At 42.9% G+C, this 27,565-nt stretch overlaps 1 protein-coding gene and 1 long non-coding RNA gene across 9 annotated transcripts in view; one reads left to right on the forward strand and one right to left on the reverse strand.

Moving 5' to 3' along the window:
• CA10 (carbonic anhydrase 10) overlaps positions 1–27,565 on the reverse strand; it is a 417,040-nt gene that overhangs the window by 42,819 nt on the left and 346,656 nt on the right. The window lies entirely within an intron of this gene.
• LOC112546132 (uncharacterized) lies at positions 19,343–26,845 on the forward strand. Its single transcript, XR_012896965.1, has 4 exons — positions 19,343–19,401; positions 20,191–20,386; positions 21,382–21,488; positions 25,907–26,845. It is a non-coding gene; the product is annotated as an uncharacterized LOC112546132 (long non-coding RNA).

Below are 27,565 nucleotides of genomic sequence, written 5' to 3' on the forward strand. Positions count from 1 at the left end.
GAATCATGAGCTGCTGTGGGCAAAACCTACTTCATCAGATGCTCATCACAAAGCTCATGATACTATATATTTGGTTAGTCTCTAAGATGCCACAGGACCACTCATTGTTTTTAAAGTTACAGACTAACATGGCTACGCCTCTGAGATTTCATAGGTGTACAAGAATATCTGTATCTCTGACTCTTTACTATATAAACAACAGAGTCACTATTGGTAAATTTCAGGTCTTAAAAGTCTTATGGGTTTCTTTGAAGCACTGTATTCTTTGGACAATTTTTCATTTGTTACTTCAGTAAGCTCTTTCTTGCAGTGTGCTTGGCACTATATAAGGCACAAAGATCCTGACACAGTTCCTGCCCAAGAGAACCTGCTTTCTAGTATCATGAACAGCCAGCTTTTTGAAGTTATGTAAAACAGAGACAATATTTCAGATGCCTTTTCCACTAGATCAAAAAATCCACCCTGCTTGGTATAAAGGTGAACAAATCCTTAAAATATATAAAAGAAAAGCTAATGTTTTTGTTTATACTGATCTCAAAAATATTTGAGCCTATTAGCCAATAGAGATCATTCTTCCACCTTAGACCCATAGTCATCCTTAATGAACTGCCTTTTTTCTCAAGGAACAACTCAAAAGCCCTTGTCAAATAATGAAGATACTTTCATAGAGTCTTGGTAACTCCAGATCTACTTCAGAAAGGAGAAGGTACTTTACAGTTTGCCAGGCTGTCATAACCCGGAGCTGCATCTTAAGTAATATTTTTGTCCTGTTTTGCTGCTGCCTTGATCCCATTACTTTTTTAAAGAAGTAAAATGATAATTTTAAAAGTTACATACTCCTTTTTATAATCTTTTCATTGAGTGAAACCCTGGCTCTATTGACTCCAATGGTGAAACTCAAAATGACTTCAGTAGAGTCAAGATTTCACCCTTGAGGTCCAATCCTGCAACGTCTCTCCAAAGACAATTCTCAAGGAAATTAAAGGTTGTACGATTGGGCTCCAACTGGGTACTATAAAACACTGCTGACACCTGTATGTAGTTAAGAGTTATGATGCATGTTAGTTGTCTTTTTGTGAAATTGAAACATCTTTCTTTCACAGGGTGATCAACCAAGAAATATTAATGTTGGTCAAGATGCTATTATACACACACTCTTTATTAATTAATCCATACATCTACCTGTCTTTTGAGGTTTTTTTTTTTGCTAAAATCACAGCAGTGGTATGCATTTATAGTGTTGGTATATTAGTGAAATAAATTTTACATGACCACCTAGTCTTCCAGCAGCTTACTTCCTATTTTCATACTACTGTGTGGTTTCAAGATTAAAGTAAATTAAAAAGATTAATTACATTTAATACAGCAAAGAAACAGAATGCCAAAAACATCTGTTTCATATAATTTTATTTTATACATTTCTAGTACCTTTGGTATCCTCTCTGTATTAAAAATAAGGTTGGTTAGACTCTTGGTGACAAATTGTTTTTTATTGCTTTAGTCGGTAATTATGTGTCTTAAAAAAGCAGCCCCACAGAATGGCATCATTAACCATGGATTAATGGTCATCTCATCATCTAAGTACATAACCATATGCCACCAATTACCCTAAATAAATAAGAAATAATAGGATTCTAATGATTTTCCTTTCAAATAGAATAGGTCTAGAAACATGCAGTTAAAAGAGGACCTCTGTTGTTGATTAACTTTTGAAAGGACATTGTATAAATGTACTAGAAGATTTACCTGGAGTTACTTGGGTCCTTCATTCAATTTCTTTTTTAAATAAAATGAAAATGTGCATGTTTCTTTTAAATCATTGCTCTGAGGTGGGGCTGGGGCTAGGGGTTCAGTATTTCGGCCTCCCCAGGGAGAGAGAACTACCCCAGCCCTCTCTCACTGCAGCAGTTTGGGGCCAGGTGAGAAGTGCCTTTCCATGGCTGCTGCAGCTCCAGAGGGCACAGCTGGGGGAGGGATGCATGTCTCCCAGCTGGGGAAGGTTCAGGTTAGGCTGGGTGGGAGCAACAGAAGGACCACCTGTCACTTGGCAACGTCAGTTCTGGGGCAGCTCTGGGTTGGGTACCATAGCTGGGGGGAGATGCCCCCTCCTCTGTCCCCAGCATGGCATAGATGTAGCCAATTGGAGGGGAAAGGCATCCTCTCCCCATCCCTATCCCGGAGCTGCCATGACTGGGAGGGGGATGAGACATCCCCTACCGTGTCCCCAGAGTGGAATTGCTACAGCTGGGAGGTGGGACACAGCCCCCCACGGGCTCAGTACAGTGCTACTGTGGCAGCTCTGTGCTGGGGCTGGTGGGCAGAGGTGGCATTTTCCACGCCTGCCCTGAGCCCCTGCGTTTCCTGAGCCCTCTTTCAACGCTCGTTCAGTTGTGTCAATTTTGAGGACTGTCCTTAATTTGGTGATTCTGTCTCTTTTCGATTTGGTTTTATGAGAAGCAATCCCATAGGAAATGCAATAGTCAGTAATTAATTCTAGACCTGGTTGTGAAACCTACGCAAAAGAGCTATGCACTGGGAATTAATACTTAAGCTGCAGATGATATCTAAAATTTCATTACAGCTAAACTGTGATATGAACTCTAATTGTTTTTTTAAGCATCACCGACTAATGGATAGCAAGCTTTGTCTGTGATTCCCCTGTAAGGAACTAACCTGATGAATTACTTTCATCATGTACTGTATTATGACCATTTAAAAAAATTAACAGTTGTTACATACGTTGCAAGTAATTACCTCGTTATATTGTGACATACAAGGGAACAGTGAATAAACATCTTAAACTTTCTGGTGCATCTGTTTCAAAAAATTGTGAAGGGCTTTTTCATGAAACCATAAAGGCTAATAAAAGTGGAAAACCAATAGGATATGAATATAAATGTTGGTGACTTCCACATCAAGCTTTTGAAAATAGGCTGAGAACTACAATAAACAAACATTTGAAGCACAGCTTGATTAAAAATAGCCGACAGCATTCTGGAATGAATGTTTTATTAAATTATTGAAGTTCCTTTAGGGTATTAATATTGCAGCTGATGAGATGATATATTATGGAGTTAGATTTTTGGCAAGTGTTTTAAAACATTTCACATTGAGGTTTTGTGTTTAAGGTGCAGAATCAGAAACTACGAAGAGTGGGTTAGATCTACCGTACAGGATGCAAAACAATCAATATCCCTAAATAGTATCTTTGTTTGCTCGCAAGAAATGTCGAGGTACGACAAACTTTTTTTGTTTATGTGAAAGAGAGATTTGTAGAATGAAATTGTGAAGGCACAAAAAATAATTGGCACTAGAAACCAAAAGGACTTGATTCATTTACGGGATAACATATGAGAAAATTTAGTTGAAGGCAGACAAAGGTTGATTGTGTCTTACAGCAAAGAACCAAATAAGGGGGGAAAGCAGTTGCTGAATGAACTGGGTTACATTAGACTTACCAGGAAAGAAAACTGGCACTTAAAGAAAAATTAAACATCGGAGACTAAAAGCCTTAAGGTAGTTTCAGTAGGAAATGAAGTAGAAGGCTGAGATCCACTGCTGGAAGAATGCAGTACAGTATCAGTCAAAGGAGCTAAAACTACGTAAAACACACTGAAGCATTTGCTTATTGTAAAAACACATGCATCAGAGACACTGCAAGAGGGACTGACAATTGTCTTTGGACCTGAGACAGAAGGTGGGAAGAGACGTTCACTCCTGCACATTTTAATTAAAAAAGAAAAGGAGAGGAGTGAGGCCTTTTTGTTACCAAAAACTTCCTAATATAATTAATTATATCTCAGTGGCTCCACCTCATGCAGTCAGAGCACAAGGATTCTCTCTTCGGCCCCACCCGATGGAGCAAAGGGAGCAGTTGCCCTGAGGTCTGGTGATTTGCAGCAGTGGTGGCCAGTGCCCTGGGCTCTTTAAATCGCTGCTAGAGCACTGCGCCATGTGCTCCAAGCAGCATAAAGGGCTGGCTTGGGAAATGGGGGGCACACTGCATTCTGGACAGTGCAGAGGGCTGGCTGCCCTTGCCCCCCCCCCTTTAGGCCTTCAGCCCTAGCCCTTCCGGGAACGTAGAGCTGCTCCCCCCCAATCTTGTCTGGGGGCTGTCGGCTCTCATGGCTCTATTGATACTAATTCACAAGTGTAGCTGTAATTTTTAGTAACTGTATTGTATGCAAACTCCTGCAGACTGTTTCACATCAGCCCTCAGAACTCTCCATATGTCCACAGTAATGAGGCTGCTTCAACTTCTCGGTTTCCGCTAAATAAAGAATCCTCCGATAATGGCTCCAAAAATGGATTCATTACACATTTCAGAACAAAATTCACCTTCTTGCTGACTCAGTGATAACTGACTTCTTGGCTAACTCAACACCAATGCCTTCTGCTTCAGAGTTTATTCAGCTCAGGGTACACGTGCATGCTTTTAAACAGGAACCACCCTGAAATTACCTTCAAAATACTTTTGAGAAGGATAACAATATTTTTTTTACCTCCTTAAAAAAATCAGGAGTACTTTGTTTCTTCTTTTACTCTTCTGATGTTAAACTAAATGAAAAAGGATCAGCAACAATTAAACAAAACTATACAAAAAGTTTACATCAAAGTTTGCTATCTGATGTATTTACATATGTAGATCTGATCAATGAATAATGGGAAAGGTGGTCTAGATGGTTTAGAGGGAGGGGACTGGAAACAAGTTACACTTGAAGGCCTCATCATAAAAAACAAATAGCATTAACTGCCAGGGTCAGCAGAGATACCAATGGCTTAGTGGATATGGAGATGAGGACTTACCAAAAGTAACCTGTGAATTTCTTACATTGAGATTAGATCACCAAAACTTTCTTTACCTGGGCTAGCACGTGAGCTTGCTTTCTAAAGAGAGCAAGCTAGCATGAAATGCACCCAATTGGCATTCTGCACTTCACAATGACTGTAAGTTACATTTCAGGTCTAGTTCAAGGAGACTGTCCATCATTTTGAAAGACCTGAATGAAAAAGGGCTAGGCCCAATTGCTTCCATTTTTTGTGTGTTTAGTATGAACTGCAAAATAAGAGACAGATTATATATCCATTCAATCCTTGCAGACTCCACTGAGGTTGCCAGGTAATACAATTTATTCTTGTGATGAAATCATCAATGTAACTCACGGCCAATTCCCCACTCTCATAAATTCATAGCTTACATAGTCGAAAGTATGGAAGAATGTTGGATAGCGCAACTTGGCTTGAAGCAGGGTTGTTTTTCTGACATTCTGCTTTTCCCTGAATTTCATGAAATCTGGCATCTTGAGGGAGAGAAGAGATGGAATAATGCTGATGGTTTTTAAGCAGGTAAAGCAGATTTTTTTTAATGTTGAAAAAATGTCAAGAAGGTTTCTGTTATGCCAATAGGCAGGTGTGTCCTGATTTACACAAATGGAAGTAGAAAGGATGAACTGTTTTGTTAGTGTAGGAAACAGCTGTCACAGAATTAACAGGAAGAACTGGCCAATAATTTTTGTACTGAAATGTGTAATAAGTACATTTTTGAGACCCAATCAACGAGTCCTGTTTTGTTTTCTACATGACATTGGAATGCCGAGACAGGTTCATTTTGTTGTGGGCATATGGGAGGGCACAGGCATGTAACTGGAGCCAATCACAAAGGGAGTCTTTTGACTCTAATGAGCACAAGGACTATTCCACTAGAGACATCAGGCATGATAAAAAGAGGGTGGCAAAGAGGAGCAGGGAGGAGAGGAAGCCAGGTCAGCTGCCCCCACCCCATACTAGTCCTCTCTGCTGGTAGAATGCAGTGTGGTGTGCGGTCTCCACTCTTTCTGATGAGTGGGGCATGGGTCACACTTGCCCCGTGCACCTGGGAGGCACTGCACTCACAAATGGTAGGACAGGCTCTGCAACAATCTTAATTCACAATAGCCTCTGTACTCTGGGTGTCCCTATTTTGGGACTGTCACGTTGCTGAATTGGAGGGAAGCAGCCAGATCGCTGCTGCACCCCTAGGTGGGGGTGTTGGCCCCAGAAATTGGTGTGGGGGGAGCCATGTGGGGTATTGAATGGGAGATTATTGTTTGTTGATCTTATGTACGCTATTTATGTGAGTGTATAATGTCTATGTGTGTAGGTAGGAATCTGTAATCTGTGTGGAAGCTGAATATTTCTGTGAATGTGGTTGAGCATGGCTATGGACAGGCTGAGTAGTGAAGCCCTGTGGAACAATGGCCCTTGATGGCCCAAAGACACACCTAAAGCAGGAGGGCGGAGACCCAAGAGCTGCCAGCAGAGAGAGGCTGAGGACCAGGTGACCGGCTGAGACCAGAAGAGGCCAGGAAGGAGGTATAAAGAGGCCATGCGGTCGATGCCATTTTGTTCTCAGCTCAGCACTTCATCCCAGAGGCAGCATTGCAGGGATTGAAGAGCCCGGAAGACCTGTGAACCCATCCTGATCGTAGGATGTGCAATAAGAACTTTTAAACCAGCAGCTGCAACATCTCTGCTAGAGCCTGCATTGAGGACTGGGAGATTCGGTGCATGTAACGTACTGTACTTTAATAACCTTACTCTCATGCTTTTCTTTCTTGTAATAATAAACCTTTAGATATAGATTCTAAAGGATTGGCCCAGCGTGATTTGTGGGTAAGGTCCAGAAGGTAAATTGACCAGGGATCTGTGGCTGGTTTCTTGGAACCGGACAGGACTTGTTCGGGGTAGGTGGGATTGGGTGCTAGGACCCCCCACCTGTGTATGAGGCCCGGGGCCATCTGGGGCACGGATATTGCTGGGGCGTCGGAGGGGTTTTGCTCGTGAGGCTTCAGGCAGGCTGCTGAAGCGCTCTGTGAGACTGGTTTGTGGCCTGTGTGGAGAGGTCACCAGTCGGGGGCTGTAAGTAGCCCCGGATTCGAGCAGTTCGCCCTGAGCGGACGCCCTCAGCTGTGCCCAGACACGGCCCGGTCCGTCACAGGGACCACCTATGGTATGGGCCCTGGAAAGCGGAGGCGGAAGGCACTCTACCCTTTGCCTGCAGGCTGGGGCAGGCAGAGCTTGGAACTGCTCAGGGTTGGTTCCAGCACGGCTGGGTGCAGCAGGACTCTGGGGAAGGGGCTCCATGCCCCCACACACAGCCTGCGGGGGCATGGCCTGGTGCAGCCTGGACCCCAGCGTGCCACGTGTGCAAGCCAGCCAGCCCTGCTCCCTCCCAAAGCAGGGGGCACCCCCAGGGATGCACGTGTGCAGCCCTCCTGCCCCCTCCAGCAGGAAGCCAGAGTTGGTGCTCCAGCCTGCAGCTGCACATCTGAGGTTCGAGTCGCAGCACAGGCTCCCCACTGTGCACGGGGGAGAGGAGGGACGGAACTGAACTCCCGCTCAGCGTACTAGTAAAAATCAGCACACATGCTGGGGATTATTGACCACTGTGCTAGGTTGTAATGACAGTATATGAACTTGGATTAGTCTTTCCTTGAACTCAGATATTGTCTTCTATTATAATACATTTTGAGTTACGCAGCAATAGTGCAGATGCTCCATTATCTTGATAAAATATCTAATTATTTATCTACATACAAACAAGAATTCGTTTTGTATGAAATATAATATGAAGGGAGCCATTCGACATCTTCCATTGACACTGTACCAATGTCAACTGTTTGCTAGCCTGGTATGAAGAAAGAATCCTATGTAAGATTATGGCAGTGGGAACAGCATGTCATTGAACTGACATCTAACAAAAGATTGATTTCTGATGGAGGTGTGATGACATTAATCAGTGCAGTTTCCATGCAAAGCATATAGTTCACTAACTGTAATTCATTAATTATATTTAATTAAGCATTTACTGTGCAACAAAATTAGGTGTCACCACCATCTTGCCCTTTACGAAGAGAAAATTAAAGTAGCCAGTGTGATCGTAACCAGTTCATCATTGCAGATATAAAGAGAGAGAGAGATACAGAAGAACATTAAAGAAGAAAAGGATAACTCATTTCACTTTTTAAAAATTCTATTGAAACGTAAGCTCTGTTTAGAGACAGAATTTTGTGTCTGCTATGTTCTCTGATATCCCCAGGAAAAAGTTTCTGAATTGTGTTTAAAACTGCCAGGTTCTGAGCAAGCTGCATGAAGAGGTTTTTCTGGGAGAAAAGTTCAATAATTAAAGTGAGTCAATACCGACGAACAGGAGGGTAGTTTGATCTAGTTCAGAAACTGACACTTTCCAGGAGGAAAAAAAACGCAATATCTATGATAAATTATTTTGTATAAAACAGGAGTCAAGTAGAAGAAAATCATCCCGGAAGAAAAGAGGGCAGGTCACCACGGGAATTGGTTTGTTCAAATAATTGTGAGCTTGAACAAAAGAAATGAGATTTCTAGGACATTTCAAGATAGAATCTGTAAGTCTCCTGGGATGTGATGTAAAATTGTATTCCTAACTACTTCTGGTCATTAAAGATCTGATGGCACATTTTCTGAAAGCCGGGGTGTTGACCCTGGTCAAATTCCAGCTTAGGTAATGAATTTTCTGGTTAAATTTCCTCCTGTTGTTTCAGCTAGATATGATGATCCTCTTCACTCGTCCTATGCTTTTGTGCAGTGTTTATTATCACTATCTGTGCCTGAAAACTGGGGATGTACTTGTTAGTTTTACAAACATTAGTGCTTTGTCCTGTCCTTGTTAACCCACTACAGCAGCGGCGCTGGTGAAAATGACCACAGGCTGGCCTAGCAGATACGCGTATCGGGGAGTGGTCTCCATTAGTCCTGCAGTTACACAACACTGCATGAATCCATGACACAGTCAAACCCATTTGAATGGGTAACTGATTAACTGGTTATCTGTTAAGCATCACCCTTATGTGATGCTTACCACGTATTGGTTAATTGCGGGTGGAGGGCTGTCTGGAATCTCCTGCCACAATTTCTGGGGTAGCCCCAGTGCCCGCACAGAGCTTCTTGATGGTGGCGGCAGCCCCAGCCCCAGGGATCCTACTTAGCAGATTAACCGGTTAAACATTAGGTTAGCCCAACATTTAACTAGTTAGCTGATTAATTGGGATTTTACATCCCTAGTGCCAAGGAAGGAGAAGCCTAAGAGTTGCTTAGATCAGAAAAGGGATCTAATCTCTGAATCCTACCTCTCTCATGCACACTTCTCTTGCCACCAAACAGGGTTGCCAACTTTCTCAACTAGATGAACTGAAGGCCATTTCCAGCAAGATGTCCAGTCAGTAACCCTGCCTCCAAAACAATCTTCATGTCTCCCTTCAATCTCTCTTCTCTGTTTTGCTTTTGTTTTTTGTTTTGTCAGGAATATGACTTTGTAAATCTGGTTACCTTGTAAGAAAAAAAGTGCTCTGCATTGTTAATCAGCTGCCGGGCTTTGCCCCAGGGTAAGGATGTGTGTTTAGTTTATGTTTATCTTATAAATTACACATGCAAAGACTATTTTCTAGGAAGCTATGTGTGATCACATACTGCTACACTCAGTGTGTGTGTATGTGTAAATACACACATACAATATCATTTGCACAATAGAAGGAATGACCACAGAGTTACACATTAAAATTATTTTTATAGATCCAATTTGGACTAATCACTTGATCAAAGTCTACTGGGCTGAGCACACCAAATAAAACTAGGCAGTCAAGAATTCTTCTCTAGACACTATTACTGAATTCTGTTGTTGACCTCAGGCAACTCACTTAACTTCTCTGCCACAGTCGACATATTCTGAAACCATCATGCGGGATAATTGCTAGTTATAACACTGAGTTAATTAATGAACGTAAAACAATTTGAAGAAAAGTGCTTATAGTGTAAGCATCTAAGTAATTATAATGTATATGCCGAATGCCTGTTATTCTCTAGACCTGGGCTACTCAACTTGTTTGCAGCCCTCGGTGCGATTGGGTTTACGCAGAGCTCAACAAATGGCCCAAGGGTGGGATCCTTTGAACATGGCCTCCACTGGGAACACGCTCCACAATGGCACGGCATCTTCCAGGTGGGGTGAGCATTGAAAAACGCAAGCGGACGGGCTGGCTGGAACAGATGGGTACAAGGTATAGGCATTTCTAGCCCCCAAGGAGGAGGTGCGCGGAGCACCGGGACATTCTGGGAAGTGTTTTGTATTCATGCCTGTCAGAGTGAAAGAAGCTGTTTGCATATATATTTGCATGAATATGCAACCACACTTAGTTATGGCCCTTGGCATGTGCTGTGGGTATCATTGTGGCCCCTGGGGCTTCCAAAGTTGAGTGGCCCTGCTCTAGACCTACCTTCAACCAAAATTTGGAGGTTTTGGAGCCAGGTTGTTAGTTCAGGCTGATATCTAATCAAAGGGGTGACCAAAAAGGAGCTAGAGCTCCCTCCAGATTTCCACTACCTTTTATTCGTCACTCTGCAAACATTATGGAACAGATTCTCAGATGGATTAAGTGTAGCTTCAATGATTGCACTACCTTCTGCACCAATAACTTTTCCCTAATTTATTTTTACAACAACTTTTTAGATTTAATAACTGGTGATTCACTCTGAGCTGTTGACTGCTCCTTCCCAGCCATGGACCACAAAATAGTGACATTAAGCAAAGAATTAGTAACTGTAGTTCAAGCTGGCCAAAAATGGGTTGATGATTTTAAGCCAAAGTATTAATAGGTTTACGAGGCCACTTGTTCTTTTGGCCTCCAATTGGGCAAAAATGTTATTTAATTTCAAGTGAATGCAAGTTTTTGCATTTTGCAGCATATACACGTTTTATTTTTGTCCAAAGACTAACAAATGTGAGTGTATCATAGATGCAGCGTTGGTTAGTGTCCTGGGTACTGGGCTGGGAAGCCAGAAGTGTTTACAATATTTTTTCTCTGATGCAGCAATTTACAATTATTTATTAACCTAAAGGTTTAGCCCACATTGCTTGAGTCCTTAACTCGAATAAGTTTTGTATTTCTTCATTGAAATCATTGTTCTGGGGCGGGCTTGGGGATGAGGGATTCAGTATTGAAGCTGTCCTGGAGAGAGAGGCCAACCTCAGCCATCTCTCACCATAGTAGGTTGGGGCCAGGCGAGAAGTGCCTGTCCATGGCCGCTGCAGCTCCAGCAGACTCAGCCAGTGGAGGGGTGCATGTCCCCTGGCTGGGGGACAGACATACACAGACAAACAAGCAGACAAACTCTCTGAAATATATAGTAGATAGATGTCCATTTCTCCTGCCCTGGCAGCCCAATGGGGTCCCTTTCTGCCCCCCGTGGTCACTGTATAGTATAATTGTGCCTCCTACCAGACTCCTCCCATTCCATTTGATGAGAAACTAGGAGGCTGTACCCCCTGCTTGCTGTACTCACCAACCCCCCTCTCGCTGGGGGTAGGCAACCCTGGCTCTCTCCCCCATCCACCAGGGAGAACTGGGCAGGAGCCGCTCGAGCCTAGGTCCCTTCTCCTTCCCCCCACTCCGCCAGCCTGGGCCCCTTCTCCCTCCTCCTCGTCAGCCCAGGACATTTCTCTCCCCCCCAAACCTAACCCCCCGCTCCTGGCCACGGCGTGCACCAGGCCCGGCTCTAATCCCAGAGGCTGCGGAGGGCGAGATGCAGGTAGTGCTGTCTGCACCTGGTGCTCCGGACAACCTGCTGAGGTGGGGAAAGCTGTAGTGCGGGGAGCCACTGGGAGCAGAAGGGAAGGAACAGACAGGTCAGTGCGGTTGTTCCCTGGGACGGCTCTGGGGTGCTCTGGCAGCAGCGGTAAATGCAGGAGGAGGTGAATCTCCATGGGGGCAGTAGGGCACTGCACTCAAGCTCCCCAAGACCTTGGCGGTGGGGGGCACCCCCAATAGCTTGCTGCTAGCCCATAACCCCGGCTGGGAGCCCCATTCCTAGCGCCTATCTCTAAGCTGCATTCCCGAGCACCGCACACACACCCTGACCTGGCTGTCACAGCTGCAATGTGAGGTCTGCCAGCTACTGTGCCATGTTTCTTGGTGTTGAAAGCCCTGTGGGATGGGGGTGAAGGAAGGCAAGTAGGGGCTTGGTTTAAAATAGCAATTCCAGGGGGAGCAGGGAGGTCAGGCTCGAGCTGGGGGAGGAGGGAAGAAAGGGAGGAGGCAGGCGGGATGCAGAGTGACGTGATGATGTCACTCTGTCATCCTGCAGGAAAAACTTTAATATATAGAGAGACAATCGAATTCCAGGGACAACCCATTGTCCTGGCACAACCAAACCCATACTTAGTTTTAATTTATGATAAGAGGAAGTCGCATACCAAATTTCGTGGTCCTAGCTCTTACTGTTAAGAAGTTTTTGAACAAACGGACTCATAGATGGACAGACACACAAGTTTTCTTAAATATATAATAGATATTTTCTATACTTATTGAGGAAAAACAGAATCTTAGAGAGGCACCAATTTGCTCAAATTTAAATAGCAAGTCAATATCAAATGGAGGATTAGAATCCAGTTCCATTGTGTTCAGGATGCCTGATTAATATATTGGACTGTAGTGCTTATAGGACAAGTTAGTTAAACTGTCCCAGCTTCCTCATGTATAAAATTCCAGATTTTATACCCTGCATCTCATTAACAAATGCATGGTCACAGCACAATAGTCAACAACATTTGTTTTATTGAAATTCAGCTTTTCAATGTTCATCAAAAGAGTAGACCTACCAAAGCATTCATTAATGAATGGGAAACTTTCTGGAGACTGAAAAAATAGTGTGTGTGTGTGTGTGGGGGGGGGACTATAACAAAAATCAAGGCTATTCCATCATCAAATGTACTTCCTTTTGAAAAGTGTAGTTCAATGTGAATTATTTATAATAATTGATTTTAGGCTAGTAAATGTACATTCTGCTAAGCTATCAGTTTCAGCAATAGAGCATGCTACCATGTTCTACTGTTAGGTCTCTACCAAGAAGTGAAGTAAGATTATTGGGGTTTGGGGAATATCAAAGTTTGGCTGTAATTGCAAATCCCGTTATCGTACTCACCTGCAGCCACGGCATAAATGGACAATAGCAAATAATGTATCCTGCTACACAGAGAGTACTCATTGGGTATAACTGCCTCTAGTGTGGAGGGAATGCACCAGCTCCACATTCACTCAATATAAATCCAGTTAATGGTAAAATGTATTCCTAATACCACTTGAATGATTTAAGACAAAAGTCTAAGTATTTACACTAGGGATGCATTTGCCTCAAAGATTTAAGTACAGCAAATGGGCTTGCAGAAGCTCTCTGCATTACAATAAATGCTACCTTTTAGGATGTTCTGATGAGCTTGCAGGAGCAAAGCTTCTGTTGATTTTGTTACCAGAATCCCATCACAGCTTTTTGAATGCACAGTTCTTTTACTTCATATAATCTATGTTTCCAAAGGGTAACTTGAAATTGGAAAACCAGTAATGGTCAGCAGCTTTTTAACAATCCGGATTGCACTGGTGTCAGATACAGACAGTGGCAACCCTCATTAGTTTTATGGCTATCACATCAGCCCAAGGTCTTGCGATGACATGAATATCCACAGGTAGCGATAACAAGTGGTTACGGCAACTTGCAGTGAGATGTGTTATTTGTGCTTCAAAATTTTGTGACATAAGATTATAGTGCTTTATAACTATAGTTAGCATTTAGAACTGTCTGCTGATTTAGTATGAGTCCACTGAACTTGTGTTTAGATGCTGTAATCATTGAAAGGCATGTTGGGAGCAGCAGCCATCTGATGAACGTGACACAGTGGATTCAAAAACAATGAGGAGTCCTGTGACACCTTAAAGACTAACACATTTATTAAGGCATCAGCTTTGGTGGGCTTCAGTTACTTCATCAGATGCATGAAGTGAAATTATGCATCTGATGAAGTATGGCAGGGATTTATACATAAATATAAGGATGGAAGTGTTACATTGCTATGTGGAAGATCAGTTCAGTTTGTCTCTGTGCAAAAGAACAAATGGACACAAATCAGACATCAAGAATAGTAACATTCAAACACCAGCAGAAGAGCACGTCAGTCTCCCTGGGCAAACAGACTTAAAAGTTACCCTATTGACCAAAAATCCTTCAAAAACAGACTGCAGTGTGAAACTGCTTGAGCTGAAATTCATATGCAAACTTGGCAGCATCAGACAGATCTGAATGGGGCCTGAGGCTGGCTTGCTAATTACAAAAAGTTAATTTTCCCTTTAGGTATTCTCACCTGTTGGAAGTGGGCCACATCCACCCTGACTGAATTAGCCACGTTAACACTGATCTTCCACATAGTACGGCCGGTCGACGAGTTACGAATGGTCGATTTACGACCGTTTGTACTTAAGACCCAACCTCCCATTAAGTGGTCGTAAAGGCTGTCCCTGAGTTACGAATGTGATCCGTGCTTACGAACAGCACAGTCGCATGTAAATGAATGAGGCCCTACTTACAAACCCTTCAAGTTACGGCCAAGTGTTTGGTCCATAACTCGTTCGTAAGTCATGGACCGGCTGTAATATAACACTAGTTTTTGCTGAAACAGTCTAAGGCCTGGTCTACATTAGACCTGTAGGCTCGGGTTAAGGTATTCAACTCCAAATATGTAAAATACGTAACTGGAGTCATTTTACCTTAAGCTGAACTTGGCACCATATTCACCGAGGGAGGCTGACGGAAGCAAACGCTCCTGTCGGCCTCCCTTACTCCTCGCGACTGCGAGTAATACAAGTGCTGACTGCAACCACTCTGTGTTCAATTTAGCGGGTCTTAACTAGACCCTCTAAATCAAATGTCGGAAGTTTGATTTCTGGCACAGCAAGTGAAGACATGGCCTAAGAGGGCTACCTCTAAGAAACAGCAGATACAAGTTGTTTGTTTGGTCTGTCTGACTCTAATTCTGTTTAAAATTGACCTAAATCTATATGTTGTTCAGGATCAGCTTATTTTAACACCACCACCACCATTAATGTCTGGATATGCTGCAGTGCATGCCCTCAGTTCATTCACTTTTCTAGAATGACTAGCAATAACATAACAGGAAAATTTGTTTGCTAAAAAAAGGGCCTCTTCCTACTCATTTCAATAGGGCTGTTAGCATTGTATAAAGGATTGTGGGAACATGCCCTAACTTGGCTTATTAGAAACTTGCTCAGTTTGAAATATTTCAATATAGTTCTCTCTCTTTATATATAAACCCAAGGCTGGAGATTTAAAATATTTCAAACACATATATATTTCAAATAGGCCATAGCATAAAGGATACTTGGAACTTTAGAGACTGATTTTTTCCCCTTGTAATTTTTCCTTTTATTATCTTGCTTCATTTTTTAGAAATCCCATTAAATTAGAATAGCTGTTCATTAGAATCTGGGAGCAAAAGGGTAGATTTTTAAAATTAAGGGCCTCGGGGAACAGTTTTACCAGTTGTGTGGAAGAATAGTTTCTCTACTGTGCCGTTGGTAGCTGAGAAATTGTGGGGAACTGGGTCTGTAAATTGGAAATCTAAGGGGGCAAATTTTCTTAACTAAGCATATTCTTGGGCTTTACATGAACCAGGTTCTTCAGGAAACACAAGATGCTTGGGATTCATTAAGAAAGAGATAGATGATAAGACAGAAAACATCATATTGCCTCTGTATAAATCTCCGCTTCACCAGCTGCTGCCAGTGAATGCAAGGGGAGCCGTACCCCGTTGCTGGTGCTGGAACCCTAGGCTCACTAGTCTCCAGGGCCAAATTGCTTGGGGGAGGGAATTGGAGGAAGAAGCGGGGCAGAACAAGGGTGGGAAGAGGAGGGGAGAGGGCAGATCTGGGGCAGAAAGGAGGTGGAGCAGGCGCGAGGAGAGGCAGGGTCTGCGGTGGAGGGGTAATGTCCCAGCCCTTCCCTGGGCTGCAGGGAGGTGGTCATGTGACCAGCGTCGCCATGTTTCCCCATGCCAGTTGCCCCTGGTCTAGGATGTAAATTCCCAAATATCTATTAAAATCGTTTCAAGGGTGTCTACCCTACTTCTTTTGCTGAAAGTGTCTCAATGCTGCTACTGGTGGATTAGTTTTTTGGAAGGTAATACCATACCAAGAGCTAGCGTAGACACAGTTCTAGCAGAGCTCTCATGTGAACCAGCATTTGTGGGATGATTTGCATGTCAGCTAATTCAGGCAATATTCTGTAGAGACCAACTCACAACCCAAGGGGAAAGTACATAGTACTAGGAGCCAAAACTTCTTGTCTCATCTCTGACTGCTGCACTTAAAGGGCCCTCACTGAAGAACCCCTTATATTTAGCCTTAGTAGAGTAGTGAAGTGTCTCTCTTCAATTTTAGAAATAACTTAGAAGTTGCCTAAGGTCACTTCAAGCAGAGTTGGGATCTCTCATATAGTATCCACTGAGCTGTATCACTTTTCAAAAGTAACAGGCCAGATCTGTGAGTCTGGCTTACTAGTTGAGCATCCTCACATGCCAGAGGCATGAAGAGAAGCCAGAGCTCCTGAGCTGCAGCATTCTACTGCTGTGTTGCATGCTGGCCAACCATGTAGCTTAATAGCTCCCTTAATAGCTTGCCTACGTAAGGGATAACTACTCCTTTAACTTCAATGGTCCATGCCATGGATCTCAAAGTCCAGGGTTCAAACCCTGATCATGATCTTTTGGAAGAAGTTTTGTCCTTATGCTTGCACATAATGTATTCTGCCCTCCCAGTATTAATCCACAGAGGCTACGTCTAGACTGCTGCTTTCTATCAGAAAAAGCTATGCAACCTGCACTTCGCACATTGTAATCTGCAATTTGCGTACCTTTTCCCGATAGTTTTGTCGGAAGAGGCTTTTCCAAAATCTGGCCTGTCTACACTGGACCACATTTCAGTAAAACCTCCTCTTTCAGTAGATCCCTCCTTCCTCGTGGCAGGAGGAAGACAGCGCTTCTAAAAAAGCAAAAAAATGTCGGAAGAGCAGATGTGTTCCCTGGAAATGGCAGAGGTTTTCTGGGATACTCCATAGTCTAGACATAGCCAAAGTGAGAAAACTTCATTAAAAACTAGCTTGTTTATACTATTATGAAGTAAAAATCAATCAGCAGATTGCAACAAAATGGTATAGTTATTGCAGGCAGTCATGGATTCCACCAGCAAACAGAGTAGATGAAGCCTTTCCTATAAAACTACACACAAAGGTGAGTAAGTGTAAATGAAACTATTGAGACAAGCTAAGAACCAGACTATAAAAAATGGCAGAGTATATGCTTATAAAATGTGTGGATGAGACCAAGCTGGGAGGGGTTGCAAGAGCTTTGGAGGATAGGGTCATAATTCAAAATTACCTGGACAAACTGGAGAAATGGTCTGAGGTAAACAGGATGAAGTTCTATGCAGGCTGTCCTTGGTATAAGTCCAAGATACATTCAAAAAAACTTGGACTTTTAGTGAAACAACTTAAAGTGGGGAATTTTTTTCCCGTGGTTAGCTTCCATTTGCGCACAATGGGAGGTATTTTTGGTGTGATTTAAGAGTGGGGAATGGGAGGACTTATAATGCATGAGTTCTTACAAGCATCAACGACTTTAGTGAGGAATGGATATATACGGGGGCAACTTATAGCAGGGACACCCTGTAGAGATAAATGCAAAGTACTCCACTTAGTAAGGAACAATCATTTTCACACATACAAAATGGGAAATGATGGTCTAAAGAGGAGTACTGCAAAAAGGGACCTAAGGATCATAGTGGATCACAAGCTTGATATGAGTCAGCAGTGTGACACTGCTGCAAAAAAAATAAATAATCATCATTCTGAGATGCATTAACAGGAGTGTTGCAAACAAGACATGAGAAGTCTTCTGCTCTGCTCTCGGTTGATTAGGCCTCAACCTGAGTATTGTGTCCAGTTCTGGGCACCACATTTCAGGAGAAACTGGAGGTCCAGAGAAGAGTAACAAAAAACATGACCTATGAGGCAAGACTGAAAGAACTGGGTTTGTTTAGACTGGAAAAGAGAAGACTGAGATGGGACATAATAGCTTTCAAGTACCTAAAAGGTTGTTACAAGGAAGAGGGAGAAAGGAGACAAGAAGCAATGGGCTTAAATTGTAACAAGGGAGGTTTAGGTTGGACATTAGGAAAAACTTCCTCACTCTCAGGGTGGGTAAGCACTGGAATAAATTGCCTACGGAGGTTGTGGAATCTCCCTCACTAGAGATATTTAAGAGCAGTTTAGATAAACATCTATCAGGGATGATCTAGATAGTGCTTGGTTCTGCCATGAATGCAGGCAACTGGACTTGATGACCTCTCAAGTTTCCATCCAGTTCTAGCATTCTATGAAAAGATACAACTTGGGAATGTGTTTTACAGCTTCAGGCCAGGAGGTGTTTTTGGTAGAGCAATCCGTGACTTGCGTGACTGTAAATAACATATGTTGTATTGCTTTGTACTTCTATAAGTAATTATTTTTATTGAACTTATTTAGTATTAGAAACTTTAAATGAAAATTTATTGACCCTTCCTTTTCTTTGATGAGAAAAAGAGCCGAACTGTGCATCAAGAAGTTTCTCCTAAACCTGATTGATTGTCACAAAGTTCTTGGCACTAGTGAGCCTTTTATCCTCTAAGTCAGAATTCTTGATCTTGGACAAGTGCAGCAAGTCATCATTAATACATACTGCCAAATAAAGATATCTTTTTATTTGCTCCCTTATTTAAAAAGAAAAACACACAAGGTATATTCTTGCTTTGCTGGATAACGTGGTGGCACAAAGCATGTGACCAGAACTTAATTTGGAAAACCGTTCCTTTCCTTTTACAAAATAAGAGTTTTAGTGCTGGTAAAAAGGGGCAGTGGTGACTGGCTGGAAGAAAGTCCACAACAGATTTGCTAAGGTGTCAATCCTGACCTGAAGGTGAGAAAAGTCTAGAGGTGAGCAGAGGATTAGCTTAGATTCATGACCATAAATGCTTCAGGATCAAGTTTTGATTAAGCATGAAAACTGAGCTGCCCCTCTCTTCACCTCTAGACTCACATTGTACCCACATGCTTAGAGTTGAGCATGTATTTAAATTCTTATATGATTGAAAAAAAGAGTGCTCAGCCTCGATCAGTGATTGCTGGGAGGCAAATGGGGGAAGGGTTGTTACCGAACAGAGAAAAATGGACCTTTTAAAGAAATGCCCAGTGGATATCATGCTAAATCTGTTTTTTTAAAAAAGCAGAACGGCAAAGACTAACCTGAAGAATATCTGCTTGAAGGGAATGTGAGGGAGGCGATAACTTTTATTGGTCCAACTTCTGCTGGTGACAGAGCAGTTGATGCAATAATAGATATTACCTCACCCCTCCTTGTAGCTCTAATCCTGGGACAGACAAGGCTACAACAACACTGCACATGCTTGAAGGTCTATCACTGCAGTTGTGATTATAGCTGGTTCTGACCAACATTATGTAGGAAAACAGCTCCAAAATAAGTTATTCCATCATTGGGAGTAGTTTACCACCAAGGGGGAAGCCATGCCTTGTCTAGAAAATATAAATAAAAATAGAAGTGACAAGAGAGAAATTGGTATTGATGGGTTTTCCTTTTCTAGCTAAAATATTGAACTTTATTTGCCTTTGATAGAACTTTCTAAGTAACCAGTATATAATCCTTTTCATGTATCTCTAGTAAAATATCAGTGAGAACTTTTTTCTGTCACTCGGATTTTTTTTTAAAAAATAATATGTACTAAAGAGTGACTTGGCTCAGTCATTCCTATCATTGCTTTTAATCCAGATGTGTGCATTAATTTCCACTAGCTTACAGAGAGATAAGCATGTAGCTAGACAAAAGACAATGCAATATTAAGAGACAAATGGACAGAACACTGACTTGGAAGAAATTTGTTCTATGCTAGTCAACTCTAATCCTTTTATAATGTTATTGTGATGCTTGCTTCTTTCAAGTAATGAATAACCTGAAAAACTGATCCTTTACTGTAATCATTTTAGATAGGTTTTATTATTGTAAGTTAGCCAAAACTCAACTTTGCTCTTCTTTATTGGTTTGAAGAATTTCTTAATCCATAATCTTATATCACAGTTTTTGCCTAAAGAAACTGAGCGTCTTTAAAAAATCTTTTCTTTTTAGTTTTCAAAAAGTATCAATAAAAGTCAACTGGGTTGTAAAATAAAAATGCCTTGAAGGTTAAGTATATTGATTTTATGGTATGTAGTATCTGTCTGATTTTAATTAAGAGAGGAGCACAACAGAACTTGGATAAGTCTAGCCCGAGGAGAGTCAAACCAGCATGGCTTCTGTAAGAAAAAAGCGTAGCTCTGCAAACCGAGAGTTCTTTGACAAATGTAATGAAAAGGAAGATGCAGCTGACATGATTTACTTGGCTTTTTAATAAGCTAATAAAATCTCTCAGAAGAAACTATTAAGCACAAGGTAAGAGACAAGTATCTAGTTAATGCTGTTGAAATAAACTGAAAGTTAGAGACTTAACAATAAAGGTTGAAACCTAGACTGCTATTTATTAGTAAATAATTATAATCTGGAGGAGGGAGTGAATGAGGAGATTGAGGATTTAAGCAAGTTTTTGCTAGTAAAAACTATGGAACAGCCTGAGAAATTATGGATGGGTTTAAACATTTTAAAGTGCCCTATTCTCTCTCTAGATGGCATATTCACACTAGCAAAAAAATAAAAATAAAAATCCTTACTTTTCTCACTTAAAAAAAAGGTCCCTGAGGAAAAACTATTGAGTGTGTTCTCTTTTGTGATGTCCACTTTATAATGTATAATATTTGCAAAGATTATTTGCCTACCTGTTTAACTTACAAACCTCAGGAATATCAAGTCTGGCATCCTCTTAGGGCAAGGATGGTTTGGTGCTTAGAGGACTAGCCTGCTATTTGAGACACCTGGGTTCGAGTCCCTGCTCTGGACACATTTCTTCTGTGACCTCTCAACAAGTCACTTAGATTCTCAGTGTCTTAGTTCCCCATTTGTAAAATTGGGATAATAATCCTTTCCAACTTCACAGGGCAGTTAGGAGGATAAATCAAAGACTTAAAGATACTCACAATTAATAATGGAATTCTGTAAGTAAAATACCGTAGCTAAACAGATTGTTGGAGGATCTCTTGGGGCTGTAACGTTTTTAAATTACGGGGCAAGCAAAAGGTTTTCTATCTTTAACAAAGGCTTCCTTTATCAAAAATATTGGAAATAAATATGTTAGTAAAGAATTTTAAACAGTCAATTGTTCAACTTCCTCTCCCTTGACTTTTGCAATATCATCATTTTGCTAGCTTTCCAAGGCAGTTGTGAATTACTAATCAGAAAAAAATGGTGCCTATTGCATCTCTTTTTGCTTCTTTGTGATATATTAAGAAGGCCTGTAAAAATGTTTAATCCACCCCATATGGTTTGTTTTTCAGTTGTCTGAAGTTCACCTTTGTTGAAGCATCACAACAGAAATTTAAAAGCAAAAAGCACACACATGATACGTGAATGAAGGCAGATGCATTTTAATATTCTAACAATGGTATGTCCTTAACTGCAATTTAGTGTTTAGGTTTCATTTTCTCATTTTTTTCATTAAAAGAAAGCTATTATCCAGAGCATAGGAACAAAAATGGGTTTATCCAGAGCAGAGCAAAATTTGGCCCAGGTGATAGAAACACTACTTAGTACTGCCTGTAGTCAGCCAACAGATTTCACGGCCACAGGTCCTTGAGACAAATAATGCATAAGGCTTGCCACAATAAAAAAAATGTTGTGAAACATTTAAGTTATTTCCATTCAATTTTTTGTAATTCTTTTTTAAATAGTTTTGAATTATCAGTCCCTTCATAGTGCAATATAACAATGTCTACAAGTTTCCCCAAACACAAATAATGTTTCTATTCTGTGACTCTTCTGAACATCCCCAAATTTTGAAAAGTTACAGAGTGGCAAAAGTACCGTCTTTCTATTTCCCATAGAATAACTTTTCAAAAGTTTGGAAAAGTTAGAGTGGAAAAATTGAATAAAGAAAGGAAAAAAGTGGTACCCTCTCCCCTCAGACCTTCTCCCAACACAAACTCTAGCCACATTCAGTCTTTGGCATTCAGTGGTAAAAAAGAAAAGAGCTGAAACCAAAAATTTCAAAGTGAAAAGGAATTTTGGTTTAGTATTTTTCTATAGAAAATAAACTAAAAAGGACATTTTCCCTTTGAAATCTTTTTTCCAGTGACACTCCCCTCCACCTTTTTTTTTTTTTTTTTTTTCAGGAAAAATGTTGACCAACTCTCCAGACTATTAATAACACTTGTAGACATTTAGTTTAAGATGACATGGGAAATCAAAGTTTATTCATCAGGCTGCAAAGTAATCATCTGTGGGGGGGCAGTAAGGAAGTTCACACGGCATTAGCAGAATTACATGATTGACTATAAACAGTGCTGAGTGGGGGGTAAATGGAGTCCAGGACCAGAGTTCTGATTGGCAGAATTGTGCCTGAGGGTCCCAATGAAGAATCAGATAAAGATTACAAAATTCAAGAGGAATTTAGAATTTTATCAGTAATAATTAACAACTTAGTACAGGCAGTCCCCGAGTTACGCGGATCCGACCTATGTCGGATCCGCAGTTACGAACGGGGTTTGCTGCCCGTCTCCCTGGTCTGCTGGAGACCAGCAGACCAGGAAGACGGGAAGCAAAGCCTCTGAGGACGCCGGCAGCGGGACAGCCGCGGCGCGTCTGGGCTGTCCACTGCCCGCGTGCTCCGCGGCTTTGCTCCACGTCTCCCCAGACCAGGGAGATGGGGAGCAAAGCCGCGGAGCACGCGGGCAGCGGACAGCCCAGACGCGCCGCGGCTGTCCCGCTGCCGGTGTGCTCTGCGGCTTTCCTCCGCTTTGCTCCCCGTCTCCCTGGTCTGCTGGTCTCCAGCAGACCAGGGAGACGCGGAGCAAAGCCGCGGAGGACCCGGGCGGCGGGACCGCGGTGCGTCTCGGTCCCCCGCCCGCGTCTCCCTGGTCTGCTGGGCGGTGGGGGGAAGGGCGCAGCTAGTACGCCCCCACCCCAGTAGTCCAGGCTTTTCTCCGGATGCCTGTGGTAGAGCAGCTGGGGCGCTGCCAGTTGGTCCCGCAGCGCCGCTCTGGGCACTACTGGACCAACCTGGCAGCACCCCAGCTGCTCTGCCCCAGGCGTCCTAATTCAGCCGCTGCTGGTCAGATTCAGCAGCGGCTGAATCAGGACGCCTGGGGCAAAGCAGCTGGGGTGCTGGTGGACTGGTCCAGTAGCGCCGAGGAGCGGCGCTACTGGAGCAACCCAGCAGCACCCCAGCTGCTCTGCCCCAGGCATCCCCAAGTCAGCCGCTGCTGTAACTGACCAGCGCTGACTACAGGAAGCCCGAGGAAGAGTTGCTCTGCCCCGGGCTTCCTGGAATCAGCCGCTGATCAGTTTCAGCAGCAGCTGACTTGGGGACACCTGGGGTTCTTAAGTTGAATCTGTATGCAAGTCGGAACTGGCGTCCAGATTCAGCCTGTCGAAACTCATCAGAGGCTGATTCCAGGAAGCCCCGGGCAGAGCAACTCTGCCTGGGGCTTCCTGTAGTCAGCCGCTGGTCAGTTTCAGCAGCAGCTGAATCTGGACGCCAGTTCTGACTTACATACAGATTCAACTTAAGAACAAACCTACAGTCCCTATCTTGTACGTAACCCGGGGACTGCCTGTATTTAAATGACAAATCACACAGTCCTCTCTCAGTCAAAACTCCACTGATTTCCATGGAAGTTTAACTTGGGCAGAAGATGTCACAATCTGGTCCACTGTTTGCTAATGCAAAAACATGATAAAGTTTGCATGTGCTCCTTCCTGCATATTTACCTTCTGTTAGTTGTAAAGTGTTTTTGTACAAATAGTTCAGTAAAGACTTTTCCCCTTCCCTTGGAATGTTACATTACAGGCACTTAGGAAAAAATTTAAACTCATAGAACGTATTATGGCAATATCATTACCAGTTACTTAAAAAACACTGTAAAATGAATAAGGTGTTCTGGCTATGGAGGTAACTTGGCTGTTTAATTAAAGACATATCACCATGAAGCAAGCCAAGTTACCCCTAAGCAAATTAAAATAATCTAAAATCAGGTGAAATGAATACTTCATAAGAGACATGAGACGTTTAGTGTACTGAATGTTTTAATGCCCCCAAAGGTTTAAAAGAGCAAATCCTATGCAGCACTTCCATAAGCAGAAAAAACTTGTTTTATGATATTGGAGTTTAGAAATCAGTCACCAAAAGGAATTTAAATTATATGATGTGACAATCCCAGTCTCACTAGTTTGCTTGCCCTTCCCAGGAAGAGTTGGCTAATGAAATATATATTACTGAATTGATCTAATTAACTCAAAATAGTAAATGCAAAAGCTAGTGTTCCATGCAAGGGCATTTCACAGTTTCATACAAGAGACCTATATTCATTGCTAGCTAATATCGTTGCACTTATTTCTAGTACAGGCAGTCCCTGGGTTACGTACAAGATAGGGACTGTAGGTTTGTTCTTAAGTTGAATCTGTATGTAAGTCGGAATTGGCATCCAGATTCAGCCGCTGCTGAAACTGACCAGCAGCTGACTACAGGAAGCCCCAGGCAGAGTTGCTCTGCCCCGGGCTTCCTGGAATCAGCCTCTGATCAGTTTCAACAGGCTGAATCTGGACGCCAGTTCCGACTTACATACAGACTAAAGAACCCCAGGCGTCCCCAAGTCAGCTGCTGCTGAAACTGATCAGCGGCTGATTCCAGGAAGCCCGGGGCAGAGCAACTCTTCCTCGGGCTTCCTGTAGTCAGCGCTGGTCAGTTTCAGCAGCGGCTGACTTGGGGACGCCTGGGGCAGAGCAGCTGGGGTGCTGCTGGGTTGGTCCAGTAGCGCCCAGAACGCTCTACCACAGGCGTCCGGAGAAAAGCCTAGACTGCTGGGGGGAGGGTGTACTAACTGCGCGCACCCACCCCAGCAGACCAGGGAGACGCGGGCGGGGGACCGAGATGCACCGGGGTCCCGCCGCCCGGGTCCTCCGCGGCTTTGCTCCGCGTCTCCCTGGTCTGCTGCAAAGCCACGGAGCACGCCGGCAGTGGGACAGCTGCAGCGCGTCTGGGCTGTCCACTGCCCGCGTGCTCCACGGCTTTGCTCCGCGTCTCCCTGGTCTGTTGGTCTCCAGCAGACCAGGGAAACGAGGAGCAAAGCCGTGGAACACGCTGGCAGCGGGACAGCCGCAGCGCGTATGGGCTGTCCGCTGACCGCGTGCTCCCCGGCTTTGCTCCCTGTCTCCCTGGTCTGCTGGAGACCAGCAGACCAGGGAGACGGAGAGCAAAGCCTCTGAGGACGCCGGCAGCGGGACAGCCGCGGCACATCTGGGCTGTCCGCTGCCCATGTGCTCCCCGGCTTTGCTCCCCGTCTCCCTGGTCTGGATCCGCGTAACTCGTAAGTTGGAGCCGCGTAAGTCGGATCCGCGTAACTCGGGGACTGCCTGTATATCAATCCCAATTCTGCTCATACCAAAAGGAGTCCTGTGGCACCTTAAACAACACATTTATGAGGGTATAAGCTTTCATGGGCTGTATGAAAGCTTATGTCCTCATGAATGTGTTAGTCTTTAAGGTGCCACAGGACTTCTTGGTTTTGCTGAAACAGACTAACACAACTACCTTTCTGAATCCTGCTAATGGATGGACTGATACTCCTACGAGAATTAGGGGGAGTAGTTCTGCACACAAGAAAGTTTTGTAGCAGAGAACTCCAGTGTATTTAACAATAATGAAGCAAGTGGGGAAAAATACTCCATGCGCTTCTTGTCCAATCATCAGATGTTAAGAAGAATAATTTTTCTCCCTCTTCCTTGTAACAACCTTTTAGGCACTTGAAAGCTGTTATGACCCCTCTCAGTCTAAATAGAACTAATTCTTTCAATCTGCTTTCATAGGTCACTTTTTTATGCTCTTCTCTGGACCTCCACATCTGGTTTCTCCACATCTTTCCAGAAATATGGTGCCCAGAACTGGACACAGAACTTCAGTTGAGGCCTAATAAGCACAGAGTGGAAGAACGACTTCTCGTATCTTCCTTACTATAATCCTGTTAATACATCCCAGAATGATATTTGCTTTTTTTTGCAACAGCAACACACTTGATTCATATTTAGCTTGTGGTTCAGTATGACCCCAAAATCTGATTTTGAAGTTCTCCTTCCTAGACAGTCATTTCCCATTTTTGCCCCCCACCGTAGACAAGCCCTGGGGAGTCACCATTTGGGAAGCACAGCCTCCGCTGGTTCTTGCATCTCCTACAGCCCCAGCCCTCTGTCCTGAGCCGCTCCTCATCACTAACCCTGACTCCTGAACTCCCCCACGCCCACAGCCCCATGCCCTAAGTCTCACCACCACTCCAACCCCGACTCCTGCACCCACCACACCCCCAGTCCTCTGCCCTCAGCATCCCACATCCCCAACCCCTGCCCTGACTCCTGCCCCTCCCCCCATCATGCCCTGAAGAGTCCAAGCAATGTCGGGTAAATCTTTTAGTTTATAAATAAAGTGGGGCGGGGGAATGAAAATGAGAATATGGTTAGTGACCTGCACTGATTACATCTTTAGTTTTACCATACTCCCACAGCTGTTGATTTCTGGAATTAGGATAATTAAGAAGGCTATCATATCCACCAAAGAAAAGTGATTAGTCAGCCAAACAATACAAAAGGGAACTTACTGTAGAATCCAAACATATAATATATTAAAGACAAAAAAAATCCCACTTCCTAACATGGGACACTAAAATGCAGTTATTTACAATGACAGAGCACATGAATTTTGCTGTACTGTATAATATTTCATATTGCTGTATTGAAGAATGTTCCTGTCCCCATTTCCAGGAAAAGTAAATAAAAATTCCTCCTAATACAATGCAATAAGCTTGAAAGCAAAATTTTACTTAATCAGAAACCACAGCTATGTGCACTATTTCAATATTTGCCCTTTTGCTGCTTATTGAAGAACTGGATTTCAATACATTATTTTGGGATTGTTATTACTGCCACATATTGATAGATGTTTAGACAATTCACTTCCTGCATGGAATACCACTCATTTTCACCTTCCAGTTTGAAGAAATCTATCCCTCTGCAACCCTCTAGCATAACTTATTATAGGGCAAATAATCTAAAACCTCCCGCAACAAAGGACAGCAAAAATTAATGGAACATGAAATCAAGTAAATGGAATTGAATGCAGTAATTAGTTCATATTTTAATCTGCAGACCTGTTTATTATCCCTCAACAGACTAACAATTCAATCTGTGTTACTCAGATGCTTCGCTGTGTTTTAGGAAAAATGTTTATGGATATGTCAAAGCAAATTAACCAGAGAAATTTGGGAAGCCAAACACATCGTTTAGAGAGCTTTAATGTTGGATCTTACTGGGATATAGATTGTTGTGTGTTATGACATTTATGGATATTTTATACTTTTTTATAGTATTGTACCCATTGTATTAGTTATTCCTATATAGCCTGCAGACCTAAGTGCTGAATAGTTTTGCATGGGTGCAGTATGGGGAAACAACACAGACACATACACGGCTACCACC

Source organism: Pelodiscus sinensis, chromosome 20 (genome assembly GCF_049634645.1).
Source record: "Pelodiscus sinensis isolate JC-2024 chromosome 20, ASM4963464v1, whole genome shotgun sequence".
NCBI classification, from domain to species: Eukaryota; Metazoa; Chordata; order Testudines; family Trionychidae; genus Pelodiscus; species Pelodiscus sinensis.